Source organism: Dipteris shenzhenensis, chromosome 33 (assembly GCF_047967505.1).
Source record: "Dipteris shenzhenensis isolate YYH24624 ecotype China chromosome 33, Dip_SZ_1.0, whole genome shotgun sequence".
NCBI lineage: Eukaryota > Viridiplantae > Streptophyta > Polypodiopsida > Gleicheniales > Dipteridaceae > Dipteris > Dipteris shenzhenensis.
The window spans coordinates 28,006,602-28,021,154 of NC_141628.1; positions in this window are offsets into that span (position 1 = coordinate 28,006,602).

Sequence of the window (14,553 nt, forward strand, 5' to 3'; positions counted from 1 at the left end):
TTGACACATGGACTACTGGGATCAGGTTGCTGTAGTATGCTACTTCCCTCATGAGACCTCCCACTTCGCTAGAGATATTTGAGATGAGGTTGAGACATCTCCATTTGCATCCCTTTTAGTCCATTGTTGACTTATTGAGCCTCGTAAAATTTTTAGTTGGGCCCATTTTTTATTTTTAACACTTTTTGATCTACACTTTTCCTCCCCATTTCTCCCTTTTTTAAAACCTATTTTTTGTACAAACATATACATTTTGAATTTCCCATCCCTCCTCCTCCCCCCCCAATCTAACTAAACCCCCTAACCTAATCTCCATGATAACTCCCACCACCTATGCATGAGTATTTGGCTCTTTCCATGTGCTCTAATGTTGCGTATGTTATGACTCTCTTCTCATAAAATCTTCGCACTCCTATCCCCTCTTTACTTATGGCTTTGTCTTATCACTCTTGCTTGCCTCCTTACTATAAATTGCTCCAACGCTTCATCACTTCCTCTTGCAAAAGTTCCTTGCATGGCCTCTGCTCTCAGGTCATACCCCCTCCTTTATGTTACAAACCCGTCTTCTCCGCAACTCTACTTCGTTGCCCTCCTTTTCTTCTTCTTAACTTAGCTTCTATTTTTGGTGTCAGCTCTTTTTTTCTTCACATCCTGGTGTTGTGCTTTTTCTTAAGCTCTCACTCTCAGGCTTTTTCTTGCCCTTCTTTGGATATGCTTGCTTGAATTGATCTTAGGGGGGTTTCACACCCGTGAAGCTTGTAAAATTAGTGCCTAGCCTCATTTAAAGCGCCCGTCCTCTTCCCTCTTTACAATTGGGTGGATATGTTTTAAATAAATTATTAAATTCTCCTCATTAGGAGCACCAAAAAAGGAATGGCTCGTTGGTAAGTCCCTCATGTTTGCACCTGTGGCTCCCAGGTATGAATCCCTGTACAGGCACGGATTACTTTGTGCTAACAAACATGCTCTTGGGAGTTCGGTTGAGGCCACTCAAAAAAAATTGTGCTCGGGTGTGATTGGGACTCCACATCAAGTTTTGCCATCGAGCAAGTGAATGTGCGTGAAGGTGGTTACGTGTCGATGTGTTTTTTTATTGGGCGCCACACCATTTGCCCTTTTGTGGGCGGATGGGTACAAAATGTCTGTTAACATGGTTCCCCTCTTAATCAGTTGTCAATATCGGGCTTATATCCTCTATGTACCTTGATCTCTAAAGAGCTCATAGCTCTTACCTCGGAGTCTCCTTTTGTGCCTCCTTTCCAAGTCGATGTTGCATTGCCTTGTGCCTTAACACAAGTTGACGTAAAGAATAGCTCAATACTTTCTTTGGACACTCGACTCAGTGCTAGCTTGTTGCTCTTGCTCTTGGGGTTGGTTGTGTTTCTTCCTAGCTCTTTGGTCATCCATGTATGTATGTATGTAGAGAGAGAGAGAGAGAGAATTCGGTACTTACGTTCCCCCTAAAATTCATCCCTATATACCATTTTATATATAGATATTTTTTGTTTTTTATGTAACCTTCTAATTTTACAATTATATATGTATACGCACACACACACATTCTTTTACAAACCTTCTTTCATGATTGTACTTTGACTTTTTGCTTTCCCATTTTATTTATCTTTTCTTTTCTTTTAGCAAGCTTCTTTTTAGCACACCTTTTTCTTTCTTAAGTTAAATTTCTACCTTCTTCATTCTAAAATTTTCCTTTTTTTTCTTAATTTCCAAGAATATCTTTCCTTCTTTAGTTAATTCGTAATAAAGCATTCCTATATTAATTCCCTTTCATATAGCCTTATTTATTTTTATAAAAAAACTTTATGATTTCCTTATTTAATTTGCCAAATGCATATTCATGGGAGCATGAACTTCATGGGTAAATAGTTGTTATCATTCAACCTTTGTTGTTTCTTAAAGAAATAATTACAAATTTTAAAATTTAGATGGAGTTTCAATTAAGGGTGTGGGATACCCGCCTTTAATGGTTCTTTGTAATACATTTACTCCTCACTTAAGGGTGTGGATTACATTCACTGCTCACTTAAGGGCGTGGATTACACCCCTTATGATTTTTTTACTCAAGAGGATGAATATCCCTTGACATACGTTGATTTGCTTGTCACAAATAGGTGTGGATTACCCCCCCTCCCTCAAATTAAAGTGAGAAGTCAAGCCTTCTAATTATAAGGAACGTTTTGTTATCCTGCGATGAGGTAGGTTTTAAGGATTCTGCTACAAAGGCCAACCTCACAATAAAGCTTTAGCTGTCAATAATTAATCTAGCCGACTTGCGGTTGGTCAAGATTTGGGCCACCCTAGCCATTGAATGCTCTACCTCAAGCCATGAACATTATGCGCTCTACTTCAATAGATATTGTGGAAAACTAGCTACCATATTGTCTCACACACACCAACCCTTTTCATGCCAGTTTTATAACATGAAGATAATTTTTTGTTGTGTACATGGAAACAATATCTATTTAAGAATCTAAATGGATGTCTAACTTCCTAGGTGAAGCAATAACAGGCCGGGGTGAATAGACATTACCTGTCTACCCAAATGAAACTATGATGTTCTAACACTTAGTTTTATTTGGATGGTTGGTAGGTAAGTGGACCCTGACCTTAGAACGTGGACTACTTGGTGGATTTGATAATTTTTTACAAATCTTGTGGTTTCTTTTGCAAACTCAATATTTTTATAAAAAATAATTTTTGTCAAATTTTTTTACAAACTCTATATTAAGAAAAACTCTCAATATTAGAAAAAAATTAATTTTGCTGAATTTTTTTACAAACTCTATATTAAGAAAAACTCTTAATTTTTTACAAATTTGTCGAAATACTCAATTTAGTTATCTCAAATATTTTTGTCCTTATCTCATATATAACGTTTTTATCCAATGATGGAATTAATTGTATGGTTCATTTATTGATGGGACTATTACACACACACACTTCCCACAACTTCCTCTCCTTTTGGTAGACCCTGGCCCCCTTCTCTCTCTCTCTCTCTCTCTCTCTCTCTCTCTCCTGTTTTTTGTATGTATTCCTTAATTTCTCTTTAATTATCTATTTTTCTTTATTTTCCTTACTTCTCTTTGTTTTCCCTAATTCTCCTTATTTATTTTTCCTTTTTCTAACACTTTATCTCCATTTTTTCTTAATAATTAAACCTATTTGTTCCCCAAAAAAAAAACCTACCTCAATTTTTTCCTTTCCTTCTTTCTTTTTCCCTTTCCCTTAATTTTTCTTTCCTTTTTCCTTTTTATCCTTTATCAATGGCCTTTTTTTCTTTTTTATAAAATTTCTACTTTTTCCTTTAATTTTCTAATTAATTTTCCTATAATTTTTCTATGTTCTAATTTTATTGGGTTTTCTCTAATTTTTTACTCTTCATCCTTGTCTCCTAATTTTTTAAATTTTCTTAATTTACCTTATTACTTTTCTTTTGTTAAAAAAAAAAAAGAACACCTCACTTCACATTTTTTCTAAGCTACCTGTTCCTAGTATTAAATGGTTAATTCTATCTAAACTACCTTTTCCTACTATTAGAGTGGTTAAATTAAATTTTTTAAAACTACCTTTTCATAGTCGTTTCTCTAAACTACCTAAGCATCTAAAGCCTATTAGATTGGTTAAATCTACCTATATTAGTGACCCCCCTATATTTTTTTATTTTTCTATTTTACTATTTGATATATATATATTTTAAAACTATGTTCTATCTATCACCTAAATTTATATCGCTCCTAAAATCTTCCAGTTTCCTACTTCAAAAATTTCCTATCTTCCTAACATCTTATAACTATCAATTTTATCCTATGGCCTAACTTATTTCCCTAACTGAAATAAAATCCCTCTCCCCACGGTTTTTTGCGCACTAAATTAATCTCGTCCTACACTTAACTGCCCATCTTTTTTTAGGGCATACCGCTTGCCCTACCGGCATGCATCTAAAAGCACATCTATTGGTCTCTGATGCCCTGGTCTCTGCCCCCAAGGCCCCCACCTTTGACTTCGGCTACCCTTGAATTCACATACCGCATCTCCTGCTACCGTCGTCGACACACAATTACATGCTCAGCCTAGCCAACCTGCCTTCCCAAGCCCTCGAGGCTCGTACTCCCCGACTATGCCAGCCTATTTAAAGAGTCTCTACCAGGTCTGCCTTCACTTTTTTCACCTCATTACCTCTGTGGCTCTGCCCCCTACTGCCCTATCTATGGTTATGCCTTACAGCTCTCATCACTAAGTAAACCCCCTCCACCTGTGCAACTTTACACGCCCTGGCTACTTCACTGGCTGCCACGTCCCACTTATTGCATGCTTACATCACGTCCCACCTCTCGAGGTTCATCATCGCACGGCTCCTTTGACTCTCAGGTGCTATAAAACATCTATAACCGTTTTTTCCTTGCTCTAGATTCTAGTTACTAGGCTAAGTCTAGTATACTTGGTTCGCACCCCGCCTCCTTCATTTACTCTTTTCCCTCTATGGCTTTTCCCCTCCTTGGCCCCCTTTATGTCTTTCCCTCTCTTAATTTATTTAAACCCCCCTTTCCTTTGCCCCCCTAATTACCCCCTTTCCTTTAATTTAAACCCCCCTTTTTCTTTTGCCCCCCCCTTTCATTTCCCTCTCCAAGTACCCCTCCCCTCTCTCTCCAATTACACTACATCTTCACCCTCCTTTACATTATATCTTCTCCCTCTCCCCTCTTTTTTTTTTCCCCTCTAAATTTCCCTCTCCAATTATATAAAATTTCCCCCCCTCCAATTTCCCCCTCCATTACATTATAGCTTCCCCCTCTCCCTTCTTTTATTTCTCCCCTCTAAATTCACTCATCTCGTGCCGTCTCTTAACCAAATTAATTGTTGTCTGTCTATTACCTTATCTCCTTTATTTATTATTATTATTTTCCCTCGACATTTGTCGCCTATTAACATCTCTTTATTTAAACTTCTCTCTATCCTACCTAATTTATTGAGCAAGTTTTATTAATTTTCTTACTAGTCTCCCTCATTTTCAAAAAGCCTTTACAACAATATTAGTCCCCCCCCCCCCTTTTTTTAATATATTTTTACTTCCTTTTTTCCCTCTTCTCAATAACCCCCCCTTATATATAGCTACATCTAATTCCCCTCTTCTCAATAATTAATATCTAAAGTTCCCCCTTCTATTCCCCCCCCCTCCCCCCCTTTTTTTCTAAGTAATTATTCCTTTGGTTCTCCCTCATTCTCCCCTCTTTAATTTTTTTCCCCGACTACTAATCCCCCCAAGTAATTTTTCTTACCCTCCAAATTCTCGTTATTTAACAATAGTTCCATGCCTAACCTTCGACACCTAACCTTTTACCTAATACACTCTACCTAATCCTCGCTTGAAGAAACCTGTCTTTTTTATTTAATTTTTTACATAGTGCTTTGGTTAAGTTTATGGCTAAAGCTTCTAATTTATTATGACGCCGATAATAAGGGAGGAGGGTTTATGACACCTATCTTCCCAACTTAAGTTAACCTGGTTCTCATCATGTTTTCTTGTTGGATGGTGGCAGGTATGCAGATTCTCCTCTTCAGTAAATAAGATGCTTGTCAAGACTTCACTGGCGTTATTATTTTTGTTTACACTATTATGCCAACTTTTTAAGAACACCCATGTAATAAATAATTATTTATCCACACTTATCTGAGCTTCGTGTGCTGTGTTGTTAAAAGGTTTTATATTTTAAACACACATACACATCGGTCTACTCCTTACGTGTTGGGTCTTACACCCTTTACTCTGAAGGGAGGTGTTGGAGAAATCATAGCCAAAGAGTGTGTGTTGGTGTGTATTACTAGGAGTTCTAGTATTGGTTTTAAGAGCGAGTGCCAGATGTCACTTTGGGAATGATCCATATACATTTGGTACTAGAGTGTGTGTGCCTATTCTTTGAAGGCTTTTAGTTCTCATGTCACATTAACGAATGAATGAAAGAAAGCTTTTCCATTATGTTTTCATTTGAGTATCATTTCCTCTCACCCTAGCTTATCGCCTCTCTCTCTCTCACCCTAGTCTGTCTCCTCTCTCTCTCTCTCTCTCTCTCCACACCATGTTTCCTTCAAACCAAACCCTCCTTAGTGGGGTGATCCCTTGTGGCCAACCAGGACCTCTTAGCCAAGGCCTAGTACATAGCCTCATGCTAGCGTTTTCATAGGGATTGCATGGGACAACTTATGCATCTAGATTGCAACTTCTTGTGTGCAAGATCGGATGGTGGGAGGAATAGTAGAACCAAGTCATTGATCCTACCCTAGGAAGAGGGAGAACTTGGCATCATTGACCCAAAGATGTAGAAAAGAGCATTTTTGGGCAAGTAACTGTTGGCAGTACAAGGTCTTACCTAAGGATTTGAGCTGAAGGTATTGAAAGGAAGACATGATGAGATCAACAATGAAGGAGAAAGCGTACTTTATTCGTGAGAGGAAGTACCAACATATAGGCTAGTGATACATTGTATGTGAGCTCAAGAGAGAGCATCCCAGATCCACAAATCACTCCACTGATCTCTCTATGAATCTCGCAATCATCCACTAGAACCTTCCACACTCACACCTATTGACTGACCATCATCAATCACACCTACTACTCACCACATAGGTGGTCACACACATGGACATACAAGCACACACAAACATAGGTATACCTTCATCACTTCGTTCTAACACCCCCCCACAAATTGATGACGTAGTCTATGGGAAACTTCATGGCTTGCCCACCTCTAGTGGCAACACACATGATCCCAACCTAGAATCACTCTAAGTTGCATTGGCAGTAGACTCATTTGGACACCCTAGCTCCAACATGATCTCACTCCAATTTTGCTCCCTAGTTTACAATCTCTCTTGGAGGTTTCTTGACAAAATGACTAGCAACACTTACAAAACCCAATACAATCTTTTTAGGGGGACATCCCAAGGTAGAGAACCCTTATTGACCACACACACAAAAAGTCTAAATTGAAGATGTGGGGAAATACCCCCTTTGATGGCATATCTTATCCTTTTCCTTCTTCTCTTCCAAGCTACCATAGTGTGAGGTTCATTGTCATTGGAGAGGTTCTTGGTGTAGCCAATCTTCTAACTCCTTTGCTCTTTGATCTTTCTTGCATCCCATATGCCTTCAAATAGATTGAAGATGAAGAGGGTCTTACCACTTGTTAGAAGAACAAGGGTAGCGTCTACTCTTATACATTGAAGCTCGTACATAGCCAACATCCATGTCATCACAAGATCATCATCATAGAATATACATGCTTTGTCTTTGTTGAAGCAAGCATTCATCATGCAAAGCATAGTTTTCATAAAGATAGTCAAATCTTTGACTTTAAACCACTTTAATATGAAAAATACATGATACTTCCACGGTCCATATTGAAGTCAATACTCAGTCAATTCAAGATCTATCACTTCCAAGCAATTGAAACACATATAGAATAAAATTTTTGAAGTACAGACTTTTGGAAAAGTCAAGCTTTGACCAAGATTTCTAAGTTATCCCCAAATTAAGCAAACACAAACTGGAGGATCCAATTTGACCTGTCCTGAGCAGCAACAAAGGGGAATTTATAGTGCAACGAAAGCTCTTATTGAGGAGAGTTTCCAATATGAAGCATGAGCAAAATGGTGCGCGATTTAATTCGGGGAACGTTGATGAAAATCGACTATCTTTTTGGAGAATTCTCCTTGGTCAATGGACCAAATAGCCTCAGACTTGTACCCAAGACATCTTATACTGTCGCCCAACTGTGGCTTAAAGGAATTAGAGAAGTGTATTCCCTATTGATGGAATTGTGTGAAACTTCTACGGACAGAGTTAGTGGCGGCACGGTGCATATAGTCCACTTCTCTCTAAATGCTTGATGCTATAGGGTCGCCCCTACTAGAGGACTCTATTAGTGAGAGCATTCCGATAATGGTCATGTGTGGTAGGAGAACCAAGCTTTGCAAATTTTAGAGAGAAGGGAGGAAATATGGAAGAAGATGGAGAAGATGAAGGAGGTAATGACATGTGGCAAAACATGGAGGCTAGAAGCTCAAGGAGGACGTGGCTCTGATACCAAATGAAGGTACTGAAAGGAAGACATGATGAGATCAACAATGAAGAAGAAAGTGTACTTTATTCATGAGAGGAAGTACCAATAAATAGGCTAGTGATACATTGTATGTTAGCTCAAGAGAGAGCATCCCAGATCCACAAATTACTCCATTGATCTCTCCATGAATCTCGCAATCATCCACTAGAACCTTCCACACTCACACCTACTAACTGACACATCATCAATCACACCTACTATAGGCACACTCACCACATAGGTGGTCACACACATGGACATACAAGCACACACAAACATAGGTATACCTTCATCAATTTGTTCTAACAGGAGCTGCTTCTAGGAAGACTCCTTGCATAAGAGGAAAATAGCAACAAACTCATGAGTGGATATTATCAAAGGCCCCTAGTAGTGAGAAGGGCTCAACACTGATGAGGACACTACATAGGGCTCAACAGTGAGATATTTAGTGGACTCATCCCGATCAAGCCTCCATGTTGCAAGCTTGAGTCCCATTTCCTTCTTTGGCATTCGAAATCTTAGGATTAAGAGGGCAAGATTGTATAGGAGTGAGGAGATCTAGAGGCAAGCTACAAGTAGGGAGGTATCATCTAGGCAGTGGTCATCTAGGGGGTGAGTGAGGGGAGAAGAAAGGATTGAGGGAATAGTTGGGGCAAGTTGCAAGTAAGGAGGCGTCATCAAGGGGTAAGAAGCAAGGAAGAAATGAGGGGAATATTGGGGCACGCCATTGGTAGAGAGGGGTTGTTGAGGGGGCCCAAGGAGAGGAAAGGATCAGAGGGGTGCAAGGAGGGGTCATTGAGGGGGTCAACAAGAGGATATGAATTAAAGAAAGTCAAAGGAGAAGTGGTCACTAACAAGGAAGTGAGAGGAGAAGGAAGCATTGAGGGAGAGATTGGAGCAAACCACATCATTGAGGGGGTTGTGGTAGGCAACTTTGAAGGGGTTGCAAACGGGAGACTAAGGGAAGCTAGTCTAAATCCAATAGTACCACTACTCTTGGCAATATCACCAAGGGTTAAGATTAAGATGCCAAAATGCATAGGTGAGAGTAATGAGAATCTTGTGAGGGGGGGGTAATTCTTTTTGTTATTGTCTAAATGCTTGGGATATAGAATATCCTACTTTCTTGCCACATAATGACATCTTCTAATGTTTATAGCCAATCGTCCCCTTCTTTGGGACTATTCTTTGTAATATGATGACAAATGGATTTTATCGGAACACCTCCCATGTGATAGTGACTTCTCAGTCAGCTTGCGACAAGCAAGGGTAGATCATCACTCATCACCCCCCTTACTCTAAATTGGGTGGTCAATACAATCAAATGAAAGTAAAAGACAATACAATTAGGGGGAATCCACAATAGAGTGCCCTTATTGACTCCAAATACATTCATTTTAGGGGGACTACTCAAGGCTAAGACCATTTAATGACTCAACTAAAAAACACAAAGCACATAGGGCCTAGAAAGCCCAAGAATCCCATTCATAATGTTCCTAAAGAGAGAGGTCCTATTCTTGCATTCTGTTGCTTCCATATTTTTGTGGTGTTGTTGTTGAGCAGTTGTATCAATGTGGCCTTTCTCAACAATGTCCCAAACTCCTTCATGCATAAGAAGCAACTACATCTTTGTTGCCATGTTGGGAATCCTTCCTTGAACTTCTCCACAAGCAAGGAACGAGAAGACAAGGAAGTCATGATGGAAAAGGGCTTCGTGAAGGTGGGCAACAACCTAAGATGACAAGCTCGCAACATAAGGTGAATAATCTACAAACATGTCTACTGGTTTAGGGTTCCAAAATGCAATAGCATGCTCCACGTGTGTAAGGCAGCTGATGAGGTGCTCTTGTAGGCATTTTCGAGAAGCTAGTCAGTGAACTTATGTACTCCAAAATGTGAATTGTGATCAAAACATAGCAAGAGGGTGCCTCGAAATGCAAAATCAAATCAAAAGGCATCACTTCTGGTTGTCAGAAATATGGAGATGGTTGACTATGCAGCAACAAAATATTAAACTCTGATTTTGGTGATGGAAAGCTCCACAATGTCCTTGAGGGACCACACGTGCAGGCACCTCTTGAGAAAATGTGCCAACTAGTAAGCCAAGAGGCCGCCAAGGGAATGTAGAGTGCTCGGAGATAGATTGCATGGAGGCGGCAGGTAGTAACGGCTCAAAACAAATGCAAATGATTGAAAAGAAGAGGTGAAATTAGCTGACTAGGAGGGGACAACATAAGAGAGGCTTGAGCAAAATTAGGGTTATGACAGATGACGTGGTAGGATAGGTTGGCCTACTCTGATACATGAATGAAACATGGTGATGACCGGGGGGGGGGAGAGAGAGAGAGAGAGAGAGAGAGAGAGAGAGAAAGAGAGAGAGAGAGAGAGAGAGAGAGAGAGAGAGAGAGAGAGAGAGAGAGAGAAGATAGGCTAGGGTGAGAGGAAATGATACTCAAATGAAAACATAGTGGAAAGGCTTTCATTCATTCATTCATTAATGTGACATGAGAAGTGCAAGCCTTTATCAAATAGGCACACACACTCTAGTACCAAATGTATATGGGATAACTCCCAAAGTGACATGTGGCACTCACTCATAAAACTACTACTAGAACTCCTAGTAAAACACAACACACTCTTTGGATATGATTTCTCCAACATGGTTGAGATCCAATATACTCTCTAGTACCAGGAAAATTTGTTGCTTGGTTGAAATGTCAATGTCCACATGGCATCTTTAGTACCTCACTATCTAGCCTTGCAGGAGACAATAGAAGCCAAGAGAGGACCTAGAGTCAATACACCCCAAGGGCACCAAGGGCTCCCTCTAGACTATATTGTTCCCTCAAAAACCAAGTCCATGTTGTCTACAAACTTTGAGTCTAGTAGCTCCTCCTTTTGTTGAATTAGGAGGCACATCCCTATGAGGCTGGTTGTCTCAAAGTGCAAAATGTACCCGAGAGCCTCTACCACAAAGAGGAAAAGAATGGGAACTAGAGGGTAGCCTTGATGCACTGAATAGGAGAGAGAAAGAGAGAGAGAGAGAGAGAGAGAGAGAGAGAGAGAGAGAGAGAGAGAGAGAGAGAGAGAGAGAGAGAGAGAGAGAGAGAGAGAGAGAATACCTCCCCTATATGGTCCCTTAATAAGAATCTGATTGGCACTCCTCATATACAAGGCATAGACTCTTGGCATCTACACTCCACTCTTGGCATCTACACTCCACCCTGTTGTTGTAAGCCTTTTTAAAATCTATTGGGAGGGTTGCAATAGGTTGACACTCCTCTCATTCCCAATCCACTACCTCCCAAAAGTTGAGGATGTTGTCTGCTATGGTCCTAAGCAAACTATCTATGTGTCATGAATAATGTCAACAAGATGGGGCTGCCAAAATAGGCTCAATATTCTTAGCTAAGATCTTATAGGCGATGTACACATAAAGCACCACTTTTGTATATCGGATCGGTCTAGAAGGACAAAGTTAGGCCATCTGTGTTTGGGCACTTCTAGGGTGGGATGGCCTTGAGGGCCTCCAAGAGCTCCTTATCTATGAATGGGGCATCCACTTGTCTGCTCATGTCCTAGGAGACCACTAAGGGGGGGTGTTCCCACATTGAAGCTTGGGCTTCAAAAACCTTTGGGGAATCCTCTAATTGAAATAGCTGGCAATAGAAGGACGTGGTCAACTCGACAATCTCCTAAGTGTCTAGGCCACCTTGATCATGTAGACTTGGTCACTAAGGAACCTTCTGAGCTTCTAATTGGACTTGGCCACTCTCATCACATAGCTGCTTAAGCTTAGTCCCTATTGATGATACGCCAATGGCCTAAAAGAGTTATTGGTCATTTTATCTAGTATCCCCCTTTGAATCAACGTGCCCTAGAGGAGTAGTATGAAAACATTGGCTACAAACCTCTATGGCCTGGAGGTCAAAGTACTCACTCTCATACTTGTCCACAAGCCATTGCAAGGCTGATTCTTGCTCCCTAAGTCTCTCTATGTCAACCAAGTCTCATCTCAATGTTCTCTCCCTCTTCTGAAAGGAGTGCCATCTCTAAAGTGTCGACAACTGTAGCTCCTCACTACTACTCTGGATTGCCGTTGCTATCCAATTGGCCCAACCATAGTGTGGGGGCAAGTTTGACTACTACCATGGCTTTGCTATGGATGTTCTAACTCTTCCTCCTATAACAATGCATCGGCGGGGATTTGCATCCCTTCTGAGGGAGTCCTCCTTAAACTAATTCATGCCACCCATCCTCCTATAAGCTCCCCTTGATCATAAACATTCAAGGCCAGAGCCTAGGATACTGATCATAAGCATCCAAGGCTAGAGCCTAGGATACTGAGATACACATGCCCCGACTTCCCCACACTTTTGGGGACCAAAGCACTAGCCCATGCCTTGAGAGGAGATTGTATTATCATATAATGTTAAGGCTAAGACACGTGCTCTTGAGTCATAAGAATGTCTATAGGATGACCCACTAGGGCCTACTGCAACTCGATAAAAAATTTTCTACTATTACAGATGCTAATGTGCGCAATGTGGAGACACTATATATTCCAACTCGTGAGAGTCCAACTTATGGGGAGGAGGGTGGGTGGCAAACAAGGCCCTCTTATGAGTTTTCGCTTATGTGGCAATCATGGATTTTTTTGACTTCGGTGGGGGGTTTTGGATGAGGAATAGCTCGTATCCTTACGATGGTATGCCAAAGGGACTAGCTCAATACCCACCTTCAGGTACGGAGGGGGGTCATGCTTTCTCAATAGATCTAGCCACCACTATAGCCTTCTAGATCCAAGGCGAGCATGTGGCCAAGATCAAGGCGTATGAGGTGGTGTCCCTAGCCATGCTCGCTGTGTACCTCTAGTGGAGGATAGCATCTGGGAGACTGTTTCCAGCATCATTGCCTACAACATCACTACCTAGAACATCTGGGTCGCCTGTTGCATCTTGGTGATGGAGGCCAGTGGATCCCTCCAGCAACCTCTCTCATCACCATCTGGCAAGATATCATCTACACCTCGCACGCCATTTGGGAGCATAGGATCCCAGGTTCCTGATGGAGCTTTGAAAGCCAAGAGCGTTCATGTAAGGCTTTGCCTACACACATTTTCTACATTCTCAAAAGAGAGGTATTTGTTACTAGTTCTATAGTCCGCCGCCTTGGTTGCTAGTTCCTCTTCCGAAGACTCTTTAGGGTGTGTGCTAGGTTTTCTGGAAATAGGTGTTTTGATATGGCAATATTAGTAACTTTCAAATGAAGTGGTGGGGATGCAAAGTTAGCTATACATTGGTCATGTTGTCACATTCTTGTTACTAATAAATTTCAATTACTTCTTTGGCTTTCATGAGTTCTATTGCATCAATTGTCAAAATGAGGTCTCCTTTGGCCTTCATTTTTCTTCTATCCTTTGGTTGCTTTTGGCTTGTGGTGAATTTAATATTTCAATATTTTTGAAGTCTAATTTCAAGCTCAGATGCATGTGTTTGTGCACACATGTACATACACATAGTAATTAGTGGAACAATACCAATAATATCATGACCAAGTCAATTGTATGCATGGAGGGTGTATTTGATACTATCTAGTAAGAGTTCCAAAGGTCATATTGAGCTAGCAACCTCTCACTTGTGCCAAACCTTGCACATGGATGGCCCCATGGGTGCATAAATGTAGGTGGTGTAGGTGACAAGTAGTTGGCATTTAGGTATTGAAAAAGGAACCTACCATATGGCTTATCCAATCTTGACATTGAAGATTAGATTATGATTTTTGTGAAAATAGAGGATAAGGAGTGTTGCACCCAATTGAAAGTATTGAACCCTTTTTGCTTGTTCTAGAAACACAATGTCTTGGACCATGGCATAATGCAAATCAAGCTCTCAATTATATTGGACTTTTGCACTAAGGGTCTCTCTGCATTTTCTAGAAGTCACATGCTATTTTTACACTTGGCCCATCAACTATTTTTCATTGGATAAATGTTTGTGAAAGTTATGAGGGACTTAATCTCTTTGCCACGAAACTACAATGCACAACCCAATTGTGTGAGGCAATGTCCATCTTTCAATTCAGATTGGTCATTTTAAGGTTATAGTAGATGAAGCTCATGCATGAAACTAAAAATTATGCACATGTCAAATAGAGATCAGCTTGTCTCCATCAAGTTTTCTTGGATATTCAATTAAGCAAGGAAACATAGAACAATTTGCATACTTTGTCATTCACTTTTCTTAAAAAAATTTTTATTATCTACCTGAGATGCTATTATTGTGAAGCCGTTAAAGGTTAAATATACTATAGTGCTCGTTTGAAAACCAGAAAACCAAACGAAGAACATATTTATGATAATTCTAGCACTCATTGTTCTCACAATAATTGTGAACAAGAGATGGTATCATGCATTTCAAAATATAAATACTATAAAGGA